The sequence below is a fragment of the Mesoplodon mirus genome, assembly GCF_964341445.2.
Source record: "Mesoplodon mirus genome assembly, chromosome: X".
NCBI lineage: Eukaryota > Metazoa > Chordata > Mammalia > Artiodactyla > Ziphiidae > Mesoplodon > Mesoplodon mirus.
Genome location: NC_138981.1, coordinates 2,741,071 through 2,761,906, shown reverse-complemented (window position 1 = coordinate 2,761,906; position 20,836 = coordinate 2,741,071). Strand labels below are relative to the sequence as shown.

At 40.1% G+C, this 20,836-nt stretch overlaps 1 pseudogene across 1 annotated transcript in view; it reads right to left on the bottom strand.

Moving 5' to 3' along the window:
- Positions 1-1,500: 1,500 nt before the first annotated feature.
- Positions 1,501-20,836, bottom strand: part of LOC309797004 (ras-related protein R-Ras2-like) — a 77,822-nt pseudogene continuing 58,486 nt past the window's right edge. The window contains exons 2-3 of the transcript in view: positions 6,807-6,814; positions 1,501-2,837 (exon numbers count right to left, since the gene is read on the bottom strand). The product of the transcript in view is annotated as a ras-related protein R-Ras2-like (transcript). The remainder of the gene's footprint in view (positions 2,838-6,806; positions 6,815-20,836) is intronic.

The following is a 20,836-nucleotide window of genomic DNA, read 5'->3' as shown; positions in this document are numbered from 1 at the left end:
CGGGGGTATCAGTGGGAGCAAATGTACGTGGGGAAAGGTGAGCTGCTGGGATCAACCGCAAGGGCGGCCATCATCCTGTACTACATGGATGTGTCCATCCCTAAGGGCATTTAATTCCCTATCAAACTCTGATGACCTGTCAATTTATAGTTTTCTCTTGGTGAATTGTCTTGGGACCATGTTGCCACTGAACACATACAGTCTAGCTGAGCCTTTGAGGATTAGTGCATATGTCTCAAGAATCTTGCAAAAAAAACAAAAAACAAAAACAGTGATTACAGATGTTAAGTAATTGTATCTTGAACGTGTTTCTGCTGTTTGCATTCTTTCTTTTTTGTGTGTGTGTGATAACAGATCAATTTTAATTCTAGCACCTGAAGCTATACAAGGGTATGCTTTATAATGTTCATGGAACTGTTGTACACATTCAATAAAGTGACAACTGTGCAATACCATTTAGTATCTCAAAATCAGGAACATACTTTGGAATTGTTTAAACACAATCCACAGAATTAAAAACAAAATCAGAAGTCACCCACAGTTATACTAATTGCCAATTAAAAGTTTTACCATTTACTACTTGATATAGCAGTCAATATCTAGTAGGGGATATCGGAAGTGATTTCAGATTCTCGTCCTGTTGTACTCTATTGGGAAGGTTTCTTGAGTAGCTATGTGACTGGCCAAAGGTGGGTACAACCAGGGCCAGAACAGCATATACGGTTCTACCACAGTTTCTGTAGTTTTCACTTTTTTTCCTTTGTCAGCTAAAAGTGAACAGTGAGAATTAAATACTTATCTTTACATATGCACAAGGTATGCTTTGAAAGCGTATTTGCTTACAAACATATAAAAATACTTGTTAACTAGTTTGATAAGAAAATAATGTATAAAAGTATATAGCAAAACATTAATCATCTCTGACCCTGGAAAGATCAATTCCATATTTTATATTACAAACAAAAACAGTTTTCGTTTTCTTGAGTCCCTTATCCAGAAATAATTGAAAAGGAAGACAGACAGAAATTATTTATTTTTATTCTCAACATGGCTGTGAAAGAGTTAAATTAAAAAACCAAGAACACTAAAATGCCTAAGTCCAGAATGAGTCCAAATATTTGGCCACACAGAATATTATCTTTAGGAATAATAGTAAAGGCTTTACACGCAGTTTTTAACCTATAAATACAGTAGGCATTTTGGTATTTTGGCCACTGGAAAACAAAAGGCTATAGCATCAGTAAAGGTCTGAGATGTCTCACTTTTGTGGATTCAATTCAGTGTATTTAAGGTTAACTAAAGTTGACATCAAAATTTTTAGAGATAGGCAAAAATTCACATTTTTAAAAAACTCCCTATGTTTCTATTTAGAGTAACAGTAGGCAATATGATTCCAGAAGTTAAAAGTTATTTCACAACCTATGACTTCAGCTTGGCAAACAGCTTAGGTTCCAAAACGGATCCATCCCTATTAAAAGTAAGACCTTAAGGGCCTCCCTGGTGGCGCAGTGGTTGAGAGTCCGCCTGCCGATGCAGGGGAAACGGGTTCGTGCCCCGGTCTGGGAGGATCCCACATGCCGCGGAGCGGCTGGGCCCGTGAGCCATGGCCGCTGGGCCTGTGCGTCCGGAGCCTGTGCTCCGCAACGGGAGAGGCCACAACAGTGAGAGGCCCACATACCGCAAAAAAAAAAAAAAAAAAGTAAGACCTTAAAAAAAGAATGTGTCTGTGTATATAGATATCCATTTTAAAGGAATCAGATAATCTTTGAAGCAGCCTTAGTGTTTCCTTTAAATGTGTCTTGACTGACCATTGGATTAGCTTCATGGAAAGGATTAGCCAGCTTCTTGGTCTAAGGCTACCACGGTGATCATTTATCTAAGGCTAGAAAGGTACCAACGTGATGTAAACTGTAAGGAGAGAAGGAGAAGATAAGGGCTTTTCCTGGCAGTTGGTAGCTAAAATTCAAGGGATTCTTAGAAAATGACACAGTGGCAGCCTTTCTTGTCTTTTTTTTTTCCGTGTTGGTTCTGGTGAAGGAGGACATTCCTGCTCTTGAAATTTCCTTATAACCCGGACAAGTTCATGGAAAGCTTGATCTACATTCATCCTCATCTTTGCCGACGCCTCCATGTATGTTACCTTAAGTTGTCGTGCTAACTGCTGTCTTTCTTCCTGCGTTACCTGTCTCTGATGATCCAGATCTGCTTTATTACCAATTAAAATCATTGGAAACTCATCACGATCCTTTACTCTGAGAATCCGTCTTTGAAACTTACAGATTTCTTCAAAACTGCCTCCATCTGTGACTGAAAAGACCAACAGGAAACCCTCGCCAGTTCTCATATACTGTTCCTCATAGCTCCAAACTCCTCTTGTCCTGCTGTATCCAGACTATCTAGCCGGGCTGCCCGGTCATCTAATCACGCACTGCTTTGTGTAGGAATCCTCAGTGGTTGGATCATAATCCGTTACAAAATGGGACTGGATGAACTGGATGGTGAGCGCCGACTTGCCCACGCCGCCCCCACCGACCACCACGAGCCGGTACTTCTCTTGGCCGGAGCCGTCCCGCCAGCCGCCCGCGGCCACGGGGACGCCGCCGAGCCCAGCCCGGCCACGCCGAGCCGCCGCCCGCCCTAGGCCCGGCTCCGGGGACTTGTGCGGCCGGCGGGCTGCGGGCGAGCGGCCGGGCGGGGGTCCCGGGCGCCGGGAGCTGCTGGAGGGCCGGTCCGGCCGCAGCGCGGCCCCCCGGGCTGGCCGGGTCCCAACCGAGGCGCGGAGAAGCGAGGTGACCGCAGCGGCGAGGGGCTGCAGCGTCCGGGGGGCGCACTCCTGCCTGTTTGCATTATTTCTTCACATACGGCGTATGTTTTTGCCCACGCTTAGCCCTGGAAGTCATGTGATACTTGCCATATTTTCTCATCACCCCTTTCCTTGCAAGTTATCCCACTCATTTCATCTTTAATGCACAAATGAAAGGGAAAAGCCAAGGATTGCCAGTTGTCTACAAAGAAAGAACAGGACAGAGGGGGCTAAAATGGAAGAAAAAAAGAATAACTGTTTTAAAAGATAACAGACATATTTCCACTAATAAGCAAGAAATTTAACATTTATTTTATGTTAAGAGAATTTCAAGCAATGATTCTATCTTAAATCAACAACACCTTTCTATAAAATCCAAAGAATCAAAAAACAATAAACAGGGAATTCCCTGGCGGCCCAGTGGTTAGGACTCCGCGCTTTAACTGCCAAGGGCCTGGGTTCAATCCCTGGTTGGGTAACTAAGATTCTGCAAGCTGTGTGGAGGCCAAAAAGAAGTGTTTCTCAAAAACGAGAAATAATTATAGAAATTTGAAGATATGATTTAAAATTATTTATTTAATATAAATGGGAATTTAACAGTAGAATAAACTGGACCTCTTTTTAAATTAATTTATTTTTATTTTTGGCTGCGTTGGGTGTTTGTTGCTGTGCGCGGGCTTTCTTTAGTTGCCGCGAGCAGGGACTACTCTTCGTTGTGGTGTGTGGGCTTCTTATTGCGGTGGCTTCTCTTGTTGCTGAGCACAGGCTCTAGGCACACGGGCTTCAGTAGTTGTGGCACGTGGGCTCAGTAGTTGTGGCGCACGGGCTTAGTTGCTCTGCAGCATGTGGGATCTTCCCAGACCAGGGCTCAAACCCATGTCCTCTGCATTGGCAGACGGATTCTTAACCACTGCACCACCAGGGAAGTCCCTGGACCTCTTTATAAAATAAAATACATTTGTCTATATGTAGATCAAAAAAAGTGATTTTATTTTATTATTTATTTATTTTATTATTTATTTATTCATTTTTAACATTTATTGAAGTATAGTTGATTTACAGTGTTGTGCTTATTTCTGCTGTACAGCAAAGTGATTCCGTTTTACATATATATTTACATTCTTTTTCATTTTCTTTTCCATTATGCTTTATCCCGTGATATTGAATAGAGTTCCCTGGGCTGTACAGTAGGATTTTGTTATTTATCCATTCTATATATAATAGTTTGTATCTGTTAATAACAAACTTCCAATATATGTCCACCTTGGCAACCACAAGTCAGTTTCCTATGTCTGTGAATCTATTTCTGTTTTGTAAATAAGTTCATTTGTATTTTTTTTTCTTCTTTAGATTCCACATATAAGCAATAACATAAGATCTTTGTCTTTGTCTGGCTTACTTCACTTAGTATGATCATCTCTAGGTCCATCCATCTTGCTGCAAATGACATTATTTCATTCCTTTTTATGGCTGAGTAATATTCCATTGTGTATATGTACCACATCTTCTTTATCCATTCCTCTGTTGATGGACATTTAGGTTGCTTCCATGTCTTGGCTATTGTAAATAGTGCTACTATGAACATAGAGAGTGCATGTCTCTTTTCAAATTAGAGTTTTTGTCTTTTCCAGATATATGACTATGTGAATTATAGTTTTGCCTGGATATATGCCCAGGAATGGGATTGCTGGGTCACATAGTAACTCTTATTTAGGTTTTTGAGGAGCTTGCATAATGTATTCCATAATGGCTGCACCAATTTACATTCCCACCAACAGTGCAGGAGGGTTCCCTGAGAAAAGTGATTTTAAAAAGGTGGGGAGGACTTCCGTGGTGGTGCAGTGGTTAGGAGTCTGCTAGCCAATGCAGGGGACACTGGTTCGAGCCCCAGTCCAGGCAGATCCCACATGCCGCGGAGCAACTAAGCCTGTGTGCCACACCTACTGAGCCTGCACTCTAGAGCCCACGAGCCACAACTACTGAGCCCACATGCCACAACTACTGAAGCCCGCGCACCTAGAGCCCGCACATGGCAACGAAAAGGAACGCCTGCTCTCTGCAACTAGAGAAAGCCCGTGTGCAGCAATGAAGACCCAACACAGCCAAAAAATAAAAAAATAAATGAATAAATATTTTTAAAATAAATAAATAAAAAGTTGGGGAAGATGGTAAGAGAAAGAAGGCAGATTCAGGAAGTCAAATATCTGTCTTAATAGAGAAAACAAGTGCAGACAATATTAATGAAAGATGAGGAGGAGAAAAACTTTCTATGTCCAGAAAAAAGAAATGTTAAATTTTAAGATTGAATTTTTAGAGGCAGAAGGGGAGAGAGGAAAAAAATAGCGAGACAGCGATGGAGAAAGAAGAGGGAGGTGGGGAGGAAGACCTTTATTAAACACTAAAGATACTGAAGACTTCAAAAGTTGAGGAACGTCTAAATATCTACAGACAAGTGTGGGAAAAGCATTCTGTATAAGGAGAATTACTGAGATATTGAAAGGAGAAGACAGACACGTGATCCCTTCACAATTTCAGAAGACATATCTTTAGCTTAGAATTTTATATACTGTCCATGAAGGACAGTGTAAAATCAATACAGATTGTAGTGATTTAAGAACATTTACTGCCCACCTCTGTTTATGATAGACTTTCACTCAAGCATGTACCTTCATCAGAATTATATTTTGTACCTCAGGAATCTAACCATTGCCCCATCAAGGTTGAAGTTTCATCTCTCTAAACACAATGTGGGTTCTTTGGATGTTTATTTTTAGAATTCATATATATATATATATAATGTAAAAGAGACAGTCATGTATTTATAGAATACAGTGAAATGATAGGCACCTAAAAAAACTCTAAAATTATTTAGTTATTCCCACCAGAGGTGAACAAACCCGAATGTCCTTAATGGTTTTTTTTGTTTTTTGTCCTTAATGTTTATTTTTTACATTTTGAAGAGTAAATGGGTGAGGTATAAAATAATTGAATCAACCATTAATATTTTAAGTATACTACTTAAAGTTATAAAAGTCAGCATGAGAAAAATTAAAAATAACACTATAAATACTATCACGCCTTTCTTAAATATTGTAATTTTCTAAACCTTTGTACATGTAGCAGTTGAGATTGTAAATAAGTTGAGTCCATTAAAGTAAGTTGATGTCAAAGTGTCCTAGTATCCCTGCTCTGATAACATGCTGGAACATATTTTTTTATTTCTATAATGTGTTTATTCTCCCTAATTTAATCTTTATCATATTTTTGTATTACAGAAGTCAAATATTTATTCCATCATTTAAAAATTCTATTTTAAAACATCATCTCCCAGTGTATGGCTGTATTTTGCTTTCTTTCATGGTATCTTTTGTTTAAGAATGTTCTTTTAAAAAAAAGAGGAAAAAAAAAAGAATGTTCTTAATTTGAGTATAACTAAATGTATCCATGTTTTCCTTTTTGTCTTATTCTTTTAGTATAGTTTTCAAGAATTCTTTCAAGGAAAGCACTCAGAGTGTCCACCACTTCGGATAGCAAGTACATCATCTCAGTGTAAGTATAATAGTCAAAACAGGGAACAACATAAGATATCTTAAAATGATGTGTCAATTTAATCAGTTGTGGAATGTTCATGTCAGATTATACTAATGAAAAACAGTGTGAATATTTACTGACAGAAATATATACTGTAGGAGTACAAAGTGTGTAAAAGTTGGAGTATATTTTCACTATACATTACAGTATTTGTAATTCACATAGATTGTGCACACAAAACATATGAGAAGAAAAATAAATGTTTTATTTTTCTGCACTGAACATATATTGCTTCTGTAATACAAAAATATGATAAAGATTAAATTAGGGAAAATAAACACGTTAGAGAAATGCAAAATATTTTCCACTGTGATATGCCAGTGTGGGAACTAGAACACTTTGACATCAGCTTACTTTTATGGACTCTAAACTTATTTACAAGCTCACACTTTAAACTTCTACATGAACTTACCTAATCAGCTATGGGGTAATGAACTTTAAGGACAAAAATTAAATGCCAGACTGAACGGAGACTAACCTTCCCTGACCAGGGGAATGAAGAGAGAGAAAAAGAAAAATAAATAGTATAGCTGTTTTGAGAGTAAAAAGCAAACCACAGAGCACATAATATTTTGTTAGAAACATTACAGAAAAAACATAAAAAGGAAAACAATCTACCACGTGGTATAAAGTGCCATATGCTATATTTTCTGAAAAATAACCATAAAAATTTAATGACAGTCAACAATTAATTCAACTTTTACAAAGTCAATAAGAAGTTTCAGGCTTTAGTATTTAAAATTTAAAATATTTACTTAATTAAGAAACATCCGGGACTTCCTTGGTCGCGCAGTGGTTAAGAATCCTCCTGCCAATGCAGGGGACATGGGTTCGAGCCCTGGTCAGGGAAGATCCTACATGGCCGCAGAGCAGCTAAGCCTGTGGGCCACAACTACTGAGCCTGTGCTCTAGAGCCCGTGAGCCACAACTACTGAAGCCCACATGCCACAACTACTGAAGCCCGCACGCCTAGAGCCCGTGCTCTGCAACAAGCGAAACCACCGCAATGAGAAGCCCGCGCACCGCAAAGAAGAGTAGCCCCCACTCGCTACAGCTAGAGAAAGCCCACATGCAGCAACAAAGACCCAATGCAGCTGAAAATAAATAAATAAAAAATTAATAAAATAAATAAATTAAAAAAAAGGAAACATCCCACATTTATATGAATGTATGTGGGTTCCAAAAAATTTAGCTACATAATTTGCAATGATGATAAATCAGCTAGGGAAACAGTATAAAAAAATGAAGTGGACAAGAATGACATTCATTTACATACCAAATGGGACAGTCTCTCTTGTGATCAAAATATTTCACAAAAATGTATTGTGAATACATTTTCTCCATATTATTGACGTTACGACTTGGAATGGGCAATTTTTTTTTTTTTTTTTGTGGTACGCTGGCCTCTCACTGTTGTGGCATCTCCCATTGCGGAGCACAGGCTCCGGACGTTCAGGCTCAGCGGCCATGGCTCACGGGCCCAGCCGCTCCGCGGCATGTGGGATCTTCCCGGACCGGGGCACGAACCCGTGTCCCCTGCATCGGCAGGCGGACTCTCAATCACTGCGCCACCAGGGAAGCCCCAATGAGCAATTTTTAAATCAGTGCAGAAGAAAGTAATATTGGGCGTCTTTTTCAAAAAGGCAAGACCTGACTTCCCTGGCGGTGCAGTGGTTAATGACTCTACCTGCCAGTGCAGGGGACATGGGTTCGATCCCTGGTCCGGGAGGATCCCACATGCCGCGGAGCAACTAAGCCCCTGCTCCACAACTACTGAGCCTGCAAACCACCACTACTGAAGCCTGCACGCTATAGGGCCCGCATGCTGCAACTACTGAAGCCCGTGCACCTAGAGCCTGTGCTCTACAACAAGAGAAGTCCCCGCTTGCTGCAACTAGAGAAAGCCTGCGCACAGCAAGGAAGAGCCAATGCAACCAAAAAAAACCAAAAAACAAAAAAAATGGAGTATCTATGAAGTGCAGTAAAGCAAAGCACGATAAACTTAGGTCTGCCTGTATGTATATATGTATGTGTGTATATATATATATTATACTGTCGACTGAAGAAAATGCGTGACCTAGAAGCTGAGAACTACATTTCATTCAGGGACCTTAACAGAGGACTATGGAATTCGGAAAGGCAGCCAGCATCTCACAGAGCTCTCAGGGTCTGTTCCAAAGAGGTAAGGGAGGAACCTGGATATATAAGAGCTTTTGCTAAAAAAACAAAACAAAACAAAAACCATAAAACCAAAAATATGTAGTCAAACATGGAAAGATTACAACTAATCACACACACACACACACAAGACCCAGACATCTCAAGTTAATGAATTTAGTACCTTTCTATGTATGGGAAGATGCAGGAGTCTGGACTCACTGAAAGCATTCCTTTGATCTGCACCTTAGCAATCTAAGGGCAGTGTCCTACTTTTTTCTCTTGAATCCCCTCAGGGGGCACAGTTGGGGGCAGCTGCAGTGGCTGAGGGCTTGATGGCTGCAACATCCTTTGTTTACTGATATGGCAGGTGACAGTTTTTATATATGACGGAAAACTATAATAAAGTCAGTAAGAAAAGATACAGGACCCCATACAAACATGTTAAATGATATTCACACATTGGTCGTAGAGACTGTATATAGGGAAGCTAAGGACTCATTTACTGTGACAAAATTTGACTAAAATTGTCATTCACATGTGGATGAAAAAACTAATCAATAGTCAGTCTAAGAAAGAAATGGAAAATCTTATTTAAGCCAACCTCAGGATTCTAGCTCAGGAGACCATCTTTGAGAAAGCGCTGAGGACTGTTCCACCTGTTAGCCATCAAGCACAGCTATGTAAGTTTTTGAGACCAAGGGTCATACATCAAAGTAACATAATGACAGTTTACAGAGTCCAACAAGGCGAATAGCGGGTTATTGTGACCCCCTTCCAGGACTGAGAAAGGAGTGTTACCCCCTAAAGAGCTACTTTGCTGGTGCCAAGAGGAAATGCTATTTTTGTCTTGTTTTGTTTTGTTTGTGTCTGGTGAGCAGGCATTACTATTTCCTCTAAGGGAATCTCACTAATGCACAACGCATATGCACAATACACTAAAGGGATGGGTAGTGGCCCAAGGGACAGAGAAAGAATTATCTGTTGAAAATGTTTTTCCTGAATGAACCTATCTATGAAGCAGGAACAGACTCACAGGCACAGAGAACAGACCTGTGGTTGGCAAGAGGGGGTGGGAGAGGAATGCAGTGGGAGTTTGGGATGAGCAGATGCAAACTATTACATACAGAATGGGTTAACAACAAAATTCTACTGCAGAGCACAGGGAACTACATTCATCCTGTGATAAACCACAATGGAAAAGAATATGAAAAAGAATATAGATGTGTGTAACCGTGTCACTTTGCCGTACAGCAGAAATGAACACAACATTGTAAATCAACTGTGTTTCAAAAAAAGGGAAAGAGGCAAAAATTTTTGGGGGGTTCTGCCTTAAAAATCATTTTATTTCCTCACACTAAATGCACAAAATTCTTACTCCTAAGATATTGTCTTGGGCTTCCCTGGTGGCGCAGTGGTTGGGAGTCCGCCTGCCAATGCAGGGGACGCGGGTTCGTGCCCCGGTCCGGGAAGATCCCACATGCCGCGGAGCGGCTGGGCCCATGAGCCATGGCTGCTGGGCCTGTGCGTCCGGAGCCTGTGCTCCGCAACGGGAGAGGCCACAACAGTGAGAGGCCCGCGTACCGCAAAAAAAAAAAAAAAAAAAAAAAGATATTGTCTTATTAATATATAAAAACGTGTTTATATCACTCTGAGGTTTACAATACAAGGCAACTTCAGAGAAGAAATCAATGCAGAGATTTCTTTCTAGTTTGAGCCCTTCAGGTGACTTCCAATCTTTACCTCCAATCAAAAACGAGAAAACTTTCATGTACAGGAGGAAATCATTGCGTCTCAATAAACAACGAAGGGATTTTTTAACAGGTACCTTCAAATATGTTAAGCAAGCACGCTTTATCAATTAAAAAAAAAATAAATAGCATTCGCCTGAATTTGGCCTTATGGGGGCTGGAAGGAGGCGGCCCAGAGCAAATACCCGTGATACTGTGGTTTGTAATAAGAACTACTTATTTGGTCTTCATCCCTTAGAATTTCGTGTGCTGGCGCTAGTCAGGTGTGTTTTGTTATGTTAATGAGGTTGCTTCTGCATTGCCCCTACTTCACCTGTGGATGGGGCGGTTGCCAGGGGAACTGGCCAGGGGCGGAGGGGGTGGAACTTCTAACTCCGGGAAGAGGAGAGGCTGCAGGTTGAATCAATCCCCCGTGGCCGATGAGTTAATCGATCACACCTGGGTGAGGAAGCCGCCTTAAAGCCCGAGAGGTCAGGGCTTGGGGAGCTTCTGCGTTGGTGAACTCCTGGCCGCTGGGTGAGGGCGCAGGAGCTCGCGCCGCTTCCCGTAGCCTTGCCTACGCGTCTCGTCTCAGAAACCGGTGAGTTATGTCCTTTTGTCATCAGTTGGTGTTCTAGGAAGTAAACGGGTCCTCTGAGTTCCGTGAGCTGCTCTGGGGGTGGGGTTGGAGGGGCGTTGGAATCACCCCCCTTTAGCCGGCTGCTCAGAAGCCCAGGTAACAACTTGAACTTCGGATGGGCGTCTGAATTGTGGTGGCGGAGGGGGGGTCTCGGAGGACTGAGCCCTCAGCCTGTGGGTCTGATGCTTCCTCAGGCAGAAAGTGTCAGAACGGCTTTGAACTGGTTGGTGGTGAGGGCCCCACGCCCCAACTCCGCACACACACCGGAAAGGGGTGACCAGACCCGTCTTCCTACCTCCCGAGGTTGCTGGGTGCACTTTCCCTGCTTTCCTCTCCCTTGTTTGCCCCCCGTAGCTTAGAGCATTCGAGTGTTATTTTTGTTGGTTTTACAACCGAGTCGGTTTCTCCAAAGTTTGCTTCTAAGACGGTGGGGAATTGGATTTAAAATAAAATCTTGTGTTTAATGCTCATGAAAAGGCCGCGATGAGAATTGCATTAATCAGCTACTCGGATCGGCGTCTCGTTCTCAGTGTTGAAAGGATCAGCTTGTTTGATAGCCTTGGCAAAATTACATTTCATTTGCTGCAGCCGTTTCAAAGTTAATAAAAGCTAAACAAGGGCTAGATTGAAATGGAAAATGAGTAAATGCTGATGCAGGCGGGGAGCCTCCGAGCTGAGACTCAGTCGCTGAGCCTTTAAACAATTCATTTGAGACTCAGTAACTCATTATGGAAAAGAAAATGTTCAAATGCACTAAGATGTGGAATGAAAAATGAAAGACCTGTTTTTCGCTTTATCTTAATGACAATCTGTGATTGGTTTTGTATTTAAATAAATATATATTATATATGGTAACATACTTAACCTATTTATAATCTATTGTTGTATATCTGTAAATATATACATCTATATAATTTATATACTCTGTAAACATTTATATATAAACATGTTTGTATATCTATAAATATAACATATATCCATATGTAACATTATATATGTATACAAAATTGATATATAAACATTGTTGTATATAAACCTAAAATGTTAATAAGTTAAGTATGTTAACATATTTGTTACTATGTTTATGTATATGTATATATAAAATGAAATTTTGAACCAGCATCTTATTATTCTTTCTATTGTATAAATGACTGCAAATAAATTAAGTAAAGTTAACGAGGGGAAGAATGTATGCATAGGTGGATCATTCACAGATTCAGAAGCAAGTTCTTTAAAGATTTAGGAAACTGAATTACTGTGATAAGACTCCAGGCTTGTTAAAAGCCGTTCAGTTGGGTGATAGATTCTTTAAAACTACATCTTTCATAATGGCAGCTTTTGAACTGAGGAATGACCCAGTCCCAGTGTTCTTTGGAAATATTCGTCATCTACGTTTTTTTATTTCTTATTTTTTTGCGGTACACGGGCCCCCCACCGCCGCGGCCTCTCCCGCCGCGGAGCACAGGCTCCGGACGCGCAGGCCCAGCGGCCATGGCTCACGGGCCCAGCCGCTCCGCGGCATGTGGGCTCCTCCCGGACTGGGGCACGAACCCGTGTCCCCTGCATCAGCAGGCGGACTCCCAACCACTGCGCCACCAGGGAAGCCCCGTCATCTACGTTTTTAAATTCTAAGAGTTGTCCACCGTAAAGTTACAAATTGTCTCATTTGAGACAGGCTATGCAATCAACACAAGCTGAAATAAATAAATTGTAAAGTCATTTCAATGTATTGGAAGTTGATTGATTTCAAAGGAAGCAGAACATTGAGCTAGATCATGATCTCTGAAGGTACCATATATAAAGAGTCATGTTTACTCTGGAAGGAAGCATAGAAAAAAATGAAAGAGAACCCGATTTTGGCCTTTTTACCAAAAAACCATATGAAAAATTTCCATTGAGGACTATCTGAACTGACCTTTAGGCCAGCTTGGTATATTTTATTGTGGATAGCTGTGTCCTACACGCTTTTTTTTTTTTTTTTTTAAATAAATTTTATTTATTTAATTATTTTTGGCTGAGTTGGGTCTTGGTTGCAGTGTGCGGGCTTCTCATTGCGGTGGCTTCTCTTGTTGCAGAGCACAGGCTCTAGGCACGCGGGCTTTAGAGTGCAGGCTCAGTAGTTGTGGCGCACGGGCCTAGGTGCCCCGCGGCATGTGGGATCTTCCCGGACCAGGGCTCGAACCCGTGTCCACTGCGTTGGCAGTCAGATTCTTAACCACTGCGCCACCAGGGAAGCGTCTACACTCTCCTTAATGATTTTTGTATGCCCCTTGATCTTTTTTCATACTTATTGAGTCATCTAGGTTCTTATAATGCGTGGATATGGTGATTAAGTCACAGCTTCCAGAAAATCTCTGGTATTTTTATCTCTCCTAATAATTTTGCCCTCTGGTTGGGTACTTAAAAGATACTGGAGGGGAAGAATTGTTTAGAGTTAGCATTTTGGAGCTGAGCCATCCAAGGGTCACAGATTAGATTAAGTTTTGAACCTTACAGCTCTGGGTGGAAAAATTCCTAAATTGATGAAATTCTCTTGGCATTTTGGGCAAATGCCTGCAACAGCAATTTAATCCTCCCTTTATTTTAATCTCAAAGAGCAGCAGTGATTATAAGACAAGAATCTAAGCACAAACTGACTACAAAAACTAGGCTAGATTAGAAGAATATAAACAACAGGTGATAGGAAGTATGGGTTACATTTGGGTAAGAAATACTGTACAGCAATTGACTAAACTGATGTTAGAAAAATGCAGAAGTAGACAAGATAGACCAATACATAATTCTGAAAGGTTTGACCAACATGGGGTGGTACCATTATGAACAGAAATAATGAGATTAGAGAGATACTAATTTGGGTAAATTTAATTGGGTAAATGAAATTATTTTAAATTTTCAAAAAATTGATGGAGCAACTACAAAGTGGTGTTTTCTTTTGTAATGACCAGTTTAACATGCATGCCTTGTTTCACCATCTTTGAAAAAACATAGAACTCTTTCATTTTCATTCTCTCTCTCACACAAATGATAGTTCACTTTAAGCCCTGTTAGCAGGATGTTTTATATTTTCCTCTTAAATCTTCTCTATGACAATTCTCCATGGCTTCTAAAGACAAGGTCTGCATGATACTACAGTGGTGAATACATGTTATTATTTGTGGAAACCCATAAAATTCACAACATCAAGAGCAAACCCTGATGTAAACAATGGACTCTGGATGGTGATGATGTTGCAGTCAATGTAGGTTCATCAGTTGTAGCAGTTATACCATCTGGGGGGATGTTGATAATGGGGGAGGCCGTGTGTGTGTGTGTGTGTGTGTCAGATGGTTATATGGGAAATCTCTCTACCTTCCTCTCAATTTTGCTGTGAACCTAAAACTGCTCCAAAACAATAGTCTATTAAAAAAAAAAAAAAAGAAATGGAAAAGGAGGGTCCCTGTTGTTCCACATGACAAATGGAGAGGAAGGTGGATTTTGATCCACTCTCTGAGCAGTTATTTCTGTGCCACAGGAAGTATACTGAACACTAATTCTGGACTGACTAGAAGGTCCCGGTTTGGTTATTATTTCAGGATGCACCAACACCAATTCAGCATGCCTAGATACCCTTCTTTTAATTTATTTTACTTTTTTAAAATAGAGGTAGAGTTGATTTACGATTTCTGTAAGTTTCATGTGTACAGCATAGTGATTCACAATTTTTAAAGGTTATACTCCATGATTTATAGTTAATATAAAATATTGGCTATATACCTTGTGTGGTACATTGCATCCTTGTAACTTATTTTATATCTAATAGTTTGTACTTCTTACTCCCCTCCCCCTATCTTGCCCCCACCCTTTTCCTCTCCCCAGTGGTGACCACTAGTTTGTTCTCTGTATCTGAGTCTGCTTTTTTGTTATATTCACTAGTTTGTTGTATTTTTTTAGATTCCACATTTAAGTGATATCATACAGTATTGTCTTTCTCTTTCTGACTTGATCACTAAGTATAATACTCCAGGTCTATCCATGTTTTTTCAAATGGCAATGTTTCATTCTTTTTTATGGCTGAGTAGTAGTTCATTGTATATACGTACCACATCTTCTTTATCCATTCATCTGTTGAAGGACATGTAGGTTGTTTCCATATCTTGGCTATTGTAAATAGTGCTGCTGTGAACATTGGGGTGCATGTAGCTTTTTTAAAAAAAATTGTAGTTGATTTACAATGTTGTGTTAGATTCAGGTGTACAGCAAAGTGGTTCAGTTATACGTATACATATATCTATCCTTTTTCAGATTCTTTTCCCACCTAGGTTATTACAGAGTATTGAGTAGAGTTCCCTGTGCTATACAGTAGGTCCTTATTGGTTATCTATTTTATATATAGTAGTGTGTATATGTTGATTCCAAACTCCTAATTTATCCCTTCCCCTGTTCCTTTCCCCTTTGGTAGCCATAAGTTTGTTTTCTAAGTCTGTAAGTCTCTTTCTGTTTTGTAACATATTTTAGATTTTACAGGTAAGTGATATCACATGCTATTTGTCTTTCTGACTTACTTCACTTAGTATAATCATCACTAGGTCCATTCATGTTGTTGCAAATGGCATTATTTCATTCTTTTTTATGGCTGAGTAGTATTTCACTGTATCTGTACCACATCTTTTTAATCCATTCATCTGTTGATGGACATTTAGGTTGCTTACGTGTCTTGGCTATTGTAAATAGTGCTACAGTGAATATTGGGGTGCATGTACCTTTTCAAATTATGATTTTCTCTGGATATATGCCCAGGAGTGGAATTATTGGATCATATTGGTAGTTGTATTTTTAGTTTTTTTGAGGAACCTCCATACTGTTCTCCATAGTGTACAAGGATTCTCTTTTCTCCATATACTTGCCAGCATTTGTTATTTGTGGTCTTTTTGAGGATAGTCATTCTCACAGGTGTGAGATGATATCTTATCGTGCTTCTGATTTGCATTTCCCTGATTAGTGATGTTGAGCATCTTTTCATGTACATGTTGGCCATCTGTATATCTTCTTTGGAAAAAGTGTCTATGAATAATCTTTAAAAAGAGAAATTGAGTTGCAATTTACATAGATGTAGATAAATTTTTATATATGCAATTTATATATACTATTTATATGTGTGTATGTGTATAAAATACCCTGACATACATGTATAATACTTCTTTTAATAAATTTATTTATTTATTTTTGGCTGTGTTGGGTCTTCGTTGCTGCGCACGGGCTTTCTCTAGTTGCTGAGAGCAGGGGCTACTCTGTTGCAGTGCGGTGGCTTCTCTTGTGGCTTCTCTTGTGGAGCATGGGCTCTAGGCGCGCAGCTTCAGTAGTTGTGGCACATGGGCTCGGTAGTCGTGGCTCTCGGGCTCTAGGGCGCAGGCTCAGTAGTTGGGGCGCACGAGCTTAGTTGCTACACGGCATGTGGGATCTTCCCGGACGAGGGCTCGAACCCATGTCCCCTGCATTGTCAGGCGGATTCTTAACCACTGCACCACCAGGGAAGTCCCCCCAGAACAGATTTTAAAAGCTGTGCTCAGAACGTCTCTCACTGCATGTATGGGGAGTCCTAGCCCCTGTCTGTATCACCATCCCCTAATACTCCCAACACCCCTTCGTCTCAGCGTTCTCTGGACTTCTCATAACTTTAGATGCTATAGTGGGTGGGGTCCCTGGAAACAAAGGCTGCTTCTTTGCCGTAGTTTGCATTTTCCCCCATTAACATCTTGCTTCTCACCCCAGGGAGGGAGCCTTGGGAAGAAAAATTACCAATTGAGTAAGAAGGTGAGAGTTTGTTTTGAGGATGCTGCTGGGAACCTGAATCACCAAAAAGAAAAAAAAAAAGCATTCAAGCAAATGTCTTAAAAAGAAGGTTTCAAAGCAGCTTTATTAATTTGGAGGGTTAGGAGCAGACAGACATCCTGTGAAGGGTCCTTCGGAATGTCTGAAATGTCCCTGTTAAAGATAGCAAAACCGGATAAAGAAACTGACAGTTGGGAATAAATGCCTTCCACTGATGAAAGAAACCCAGTTTTGAAAGGAGACGGTGGATTTTAATCTCTCTCTCTTCTGCTAGAGTGTTTTGCATTTGATTTCTGTTAATAATACTCTGACCCAGCACATTTACAGATGGAGCCTTGTCTGGTGACTGACAGTTTAGATGATTCATGGTATTCCCCCCGCCAGCCCGGATTCTGATGGATGCTTTTCAGAGTCTCATTTTGAATTCAGGGGACATTAGGTTTGTTTTTCTCTGAAATCTGGCTTCTGAGAAAGGTAGTGATGGAGAAATGGATGGCTGGAGCTCTGGCTCAAAAGACAGCAGTAGCCGTCATCATGCCTGTGCCCCTGAAAATGCAAAATCCATCCCACATTGATCCAGGGAGATTAAATGTTTGCGCACAACAATTTTATAAAAGAAAAAACGGCGGTTTTGAGCTGTCTGCAGGTTACGTGCTCATTTGCGGGTTGAGCTTTCCATCAGCCCCTTTAATTTACAGTGTATCGCTTCTCACCATCGAAACAGTGTTTTCAGGTGTAATGAAACTGCCTATCAATTAGAAAAGGGAGAAATGAGATACGGGGACGGTGGTTCAGTTCTGGGAATCTCTGGCTGCAGTCGCTAGAAGATGCATCACGTCTTTCTTTTAAATATCCCTCTTGTTGTATTTGATCTTAGCGTTAAGATTTTATAAGAAGGTAAAGATTTCTTTTCTGGAATTTTGTGGGGAAACTGAATGTGGTCTGTGTTAGTCATGTGTCCCAGGGTAAAGAAAACGTCTTAGAAGTATTTGTTATGGACTTCCCCGGTGGTCCAGTGGTTAAGACTCTGCGCTTTTACTGCAGGGGGCGCAGGTTTCGTCCCTGGTCGGGGAACTAAGATCCCCACATGCTATGTGGCATGGCAAAAAAAAAAAAAAAAAAGTGTCTGTTTAAAAAATTCAGCTTCCATAGAGGTTGAGTTTTTCACAGTCGAACATCAATTTTTCCATAAAATGTAGGACCTTGTCTTAGGAAACCTTGCTCAAAGAAAACTAAAACTGTTGAAAGAAGGGAGCCATTTGATGAAAATATGCCCTGTGTGTAGCAGAAGAGAGCTTTTTCTTGTAAATTGCACATCAAAATATTATCCTATGTAGAAATTGTGTTCCCTTTAATTCCACAGTAAATTTTTGTGGCCAGGATATTAACAGTGAATAATACTGCTCCTGGCATAACCTTATCTACAAGGACAAAAAGAAAGAGAGTTTCAACTAAACCATCTGACAAAAAGGGTAGAATTGGAAATGCCCAAGAATTTGGCTACATCGGAAAAAGTGCACTTCTGTCGTTGATTAATGACTAACCAGGTGGTTATTACAATTAAAGTGTCCCTAATTTGATGCAATAGGTGAAAATCATTTACTAATAACGCTAATCTGAACACCTATGGAATTCATTCTATTGGGACAATTCCTTGAATTGTACAGAATGAAGAAAAATAAATCAAAGTTCCTGCTTTTAAAATGGTCAGTCTCCTGCTATATTTAGACCCCATAGGGAATAAAGAGGTCCTGACTCTGCCGTGGAATCAAAGTCAGCATTGATTAACAGAGGAGAAGGGAGTAATCACATCTACTTCAGAGAGAAAGAGCTCCCCATGAAAGGAAGGAAACTTAGGCAACATCGTTTCCAGTAGGTCTGAGCAGCAGAAGGCAGGTATCTCATTTCAGAGCAGCCTGTGTCTCTAAGGAGCCATGCTTGTCACGTGAACAAGTAGGGAAAAAAGATGTTTGCGTGTTGAATAAACTCTGAGCATCAATTACATACAGTGTGACTCTGAGGCTGTAGAGCTCAGTTATTTCTGGGGTCTCCAGTTCTCTCTTCTCTCCCGATTTCCATGTGCCTTGAGTATGAGAGAAACCTGGAGCTATGAGGGATGGTCAATACATGATTGACAAGCCTTTCCAGCTTTTCAAGCCTTAATTGCCTCCACGAAATGCCACAGATTTAATTTTATATGGCCTTTTTATTTTAACAGTTAAGTAACTTTTTTTTCTGATTTTTTAAAAAAAAATTTGGAGTATAGTTGCTTTACAGTGTTGTGTTAGTTTCTGCTGTGCAGCAAAAGGAATCAGTTACACATCTAGCCACTCTTTTTTGGATTTCCTTCCCATTTAGGTCACCACAGAGCACTGAGTAGAGTTCCCTGAGCTATACAGCAGGTTCTCATTAGTTATCTATTTTATACGTAGTATCAATAGCATATATATGTCAATCCCAATCTCCCAATTCATTCCACCACCACCCTTCTCCCTTGGCCTTAAAATATTCCACATCTGGGCTAATTCCCAGGTGATGAAAACAACCTTAGAATACCCACAGCCTCCTCTAATAAATAGGACTAGAAAACAGGAAAGTCAGAATCTAGATAGACAAGCAAGTAGAAGAAAGAGGAATTCACCACCTTTCAGATTCTCTCATCTATTTGTGAGAGCTAGTATCCTCCATATTTTATATTTTAGAGCCTGAAATTCATTAAGTCCTAATGCATCCTGTATTAGGGGATGTATTAGGACTTAACACATTCCTTTCAAACATATCTGTAGAATTTTGGAGGCTTGATAAATTCTCTTAATGATGTTCAATTTTATTGGGGTTGATAATTTTCGTGAGTGTCCATTAAATTCTAACTGGTATTCACCCTCTGATATTCTCTTTATCCTGGTCAGAATAAAGTTCTTAACACACCAGACCGTTTCCTCTCTAGTATTTGTCAGGGGCAGAAATTCTAGCCGACAGGTCTTCTAGGGTTTTTGACATTGATCACATTACTGGATGCATAAATATGCTTAATCCTTATCTGAGTCCCAGGTGCAGACAAAAAGCTGAGTGTGTAATCAACTAATTGTTTTTCTCCTGAGATAAAAATAACAGTAATGTAGAGGAGTGATATACTAAAAGCACAGGAGAAAACAAAAGCGAGGCGTGATAACGCATCTACGTGAAAGGGGAAAAATGCTGCTTTTTCATTTATTTTTGAGTGAAAACATGGAAAGCAGACATTAAACATACAGGTGTTTGCAATCATGGATAAAAGCACGAAAGGAAGAGAATCCTGAGCTTCCCAAGGTCAAGTGTGTCCAGTGCGATTTCTTCATCTTTTTCCTTTTCTTGTCTTGTGGCTACACTAATGAAGTCATACAATGTGAGAAGCAGGAACTGGCCATTCGTGTTTTAGAAGTACCTAGAGACTGAATACGTTCCTGTCATCTCTGCATGAATTGAGACAAATCACAACAATTTTTACCGTGAAGAATGGTGATTTGCTCTAAGATGAAATGAAAGCAAGGAGGTATTTAACACACGACACTATAAATCTGAATTTAAAGAGCTTCATTATCCTTAGTGAAAGCACAGGGTTCACATTGCCTGTTTAGATACCCTTTGCATAGTAAAATCATGAGGGTTTCATTGATGGATTGAGAACTTAAAGTTCCTTGATTTTTTTTTCCCCAAATTTAAAATATTTTGTAGTTGTGTTTTGGGGTTTTTTGTTTTGTTTTTTGGTTACGTCACCGTTAGTAAAATATTTGCTGTTTAAGCAGGCGAGAAAAATACTCAAACAGGCAGTGTTAGCATATTTGTGCAGCAGATAAAATGTTGAAGTAGATTTTAGTTCCCAGAGCTCTATAGTAAAAGCCATGAGTTAATTTAAACTATCAGTCCAATATTGGTGCACAGATAGAAAACATGGGTCATGGCAAAGATAAACAAATCTCAGAAATTGCACCTAGCAGATGTCAGTCTTTTTTTTTTTTTTAAGGAGACTTTTAAAAATTGTTTTATTTTTTATTTTTTTTTTTTTTTGCGGTACGCGGGCCTCTCACTGTTGTGGCCTCTCCCGTTGCGGAGCACAGGCTCCGGACG